This window comes from Nannospalax galili, unplaced genomic scaffold (assembly GCF_000622305.1).
Source record: "Nannospalax galili isolate Female #2095 unplaced genomic scaffold, S.galili_v1.0 scaffold309, whole genome shotgun sequence".
Lineage (NCBI taxonomy): Eukaryota > Metazoa > Chordata > Mammalia > Rodentia > Spalacidae > Nannospalax > Nannospalax galili.
In genome coordinates, this window is record NW_008359589.1 from 288933 (window position 1) to 291168 (window position 2236).

The following is a 2236-nucleotide window of genomic DNA, read 5'->3' on the forward strand; positions in this document are numbered from 1 at the left end:
CTTCCGATCTAAGAGGGCATCAGATCCCCTGGAACTGGAGTTAGAAATGATTGTTAGCCACCATGTGGGTGCTGGGAAATGAACCTGGATCCTCTGCAAGAGCAGCCAGTGCTCTTAATCACTGAGCCATCTTTCCAGCCCCACATTTTTAAATAAATGACAAAAAAAAAATCAAAAGAACAATATTTTGTGACAGATGAAAATATGTGAAATTCAGATTTCAAATATGTATTAGTGGGACATAGCCACACCTTGTCTAGATGCTTGGCTCTACAGCAGAAGAGGTGAGTAGCCGTGGCAGAGACCATGTGGCCCACAAAGCCTAAAACATCTACTCTGAGGCTCTTTGTAGAAAGTTTGCCATATTTGCTCTAAATTACCCTTCTGCAGAGTCTACGAGTCCCCGTAAATCTGGCTCCAGGTAAGAGAAATGGAAATATCAACATAACATGAGGGGCAGGATGGCTTTCCCCAATTCAGCGATGGAGAAAGGGCAGGATGTAATCAAGACTGTTAGCAGACCTGTCCCGGCTCTGCCAGTAGCATCCCTCCATCATGGCACACTGTCCTGGGCCTTCTTGCCTGGTAGCCTGCTGTGCTGTTGTTATCAACCTGAGTCCTATGTTTCTAGGGGTGCTGCGTATGGTACTCTTGCACCAGACATCATACTCTTTTCCCCTCAGGATTCCAATCTCCCTACAAAATAATTCAATAATTATGCCCTGGTTGTGATGGAACAGTAGCTCAGAGGCTAAGGCTAGCCCATAATTACCTCTCCTTCCATCCCTACAGAATTCCTAAAACTCCCTTACTACTTGTGGAAGAAGATTCCCAGAGGTAGTGATGAGCCAGGACTATGGTGCGCGCGCTCTCTGGGCGCACTCCCGGAATGGCACGGCGGGTCCGCAGGCTCCCCCGCCGTGCGTCTGGAGGAAGGCAGGTCTGGCCCCACGGGCTTCTCCGTGTCTCTATGGGTCTCAGGCGTGGGGTGTGCCGGTATCTCGGGGTCACTCTGGGCCCCTGGATCTCGGGGTCCCCGCCACACCTGGCTAGTCACTGGCGGGTCTGGCCACAGGCGTCTCTGGCCATGACGGTGGGTGCCCTGCAGGCTTTTCCCGGCGGCTAGGGTCCCGTGTCTCTGGAGCTTCTCTGCTGCAGAAGCATTGTCCTGCCGAATCCTGTCCCTAATCCACCCGTGTACGTTTCCTCAGGATGCGAGGTCCACTGGCCACTGAACCTCGCGGGAGAAGTACGGGGACAGCGAAAGCTAGGATGTCCATAAGCCGGTCACGAGGGAGTGCTGCCCCCCGGAGAGATTGGGCCGCCAGTAGTGACACAAGACTGAAGACTCAGCTTTAGCCTGTGTTACAGCTTTATTCTCTGAGACCCAGCTCTCTGTGGCCCAATTCTCTGCAGCCCAAATCTCTGACTATTAAGAGAAGACTAAGACATTTATACCATGGGGGTAGTGGTAAAAGCTTTGGCTGTTAGATGCTTTGTGAGGCATTCTATTTACATATGGAAGTGGGTTCCTGCCAGACTGCTGTCTGCCTGGAAAAATCACACAGGAAAGCATGGTACCTTTCAGAGCCAAAGGCCAGTATCATCGCCAGCCCTAAGAGCCAACTCATTTCATCTCGGGAAAATCCAAAGTTTGATAACTGACCATGACCTGTTTCCTGTAGTGATTTTAGCAAATGGCAGTAATTGTCAGCAAAGAAATCTTAAAAAACAGCGAGCAAGCACAATACACAGTATCATTAGAGGGCAATAAGGGATAGGAGCCATGCAAAACAAGGGATTGCTTAAGACAAATAGATTGCAAAGTTTTGAGAGTGTTAACATTGGTTTCAACAACATTTGATTCAATTACAAAGAAACAGTACTTTTCCCAATATTACATAGTCCCCATGTTCAACAGTTATCAAGCCCAATGTTCTTTTATTGTGAAGTACAGTTCTGGTGAAAAAGTTCATTTGCTGTTGGAGAAACTTCAGATTGTCAGTCACTGATGTCATGGCTTGTTGCAGCCTGTCGCCATAGTAACGCCTCCAGCATAGAGTGTAAGTTCGGTCTCTGCCAGCGGGGGGAGGAAGATCTTCTTTCTGCTAGCAGTTGTATAGGAGAAAAAGATTCTCACACCAGAAATGTAATAGTTAGCCAGGTGTTTGAATCCACTTAGATGAAAGTCAGTGAAATCTTTTTCTGTTCCTGGGTAGAGAAGGGTGGTAGCTGG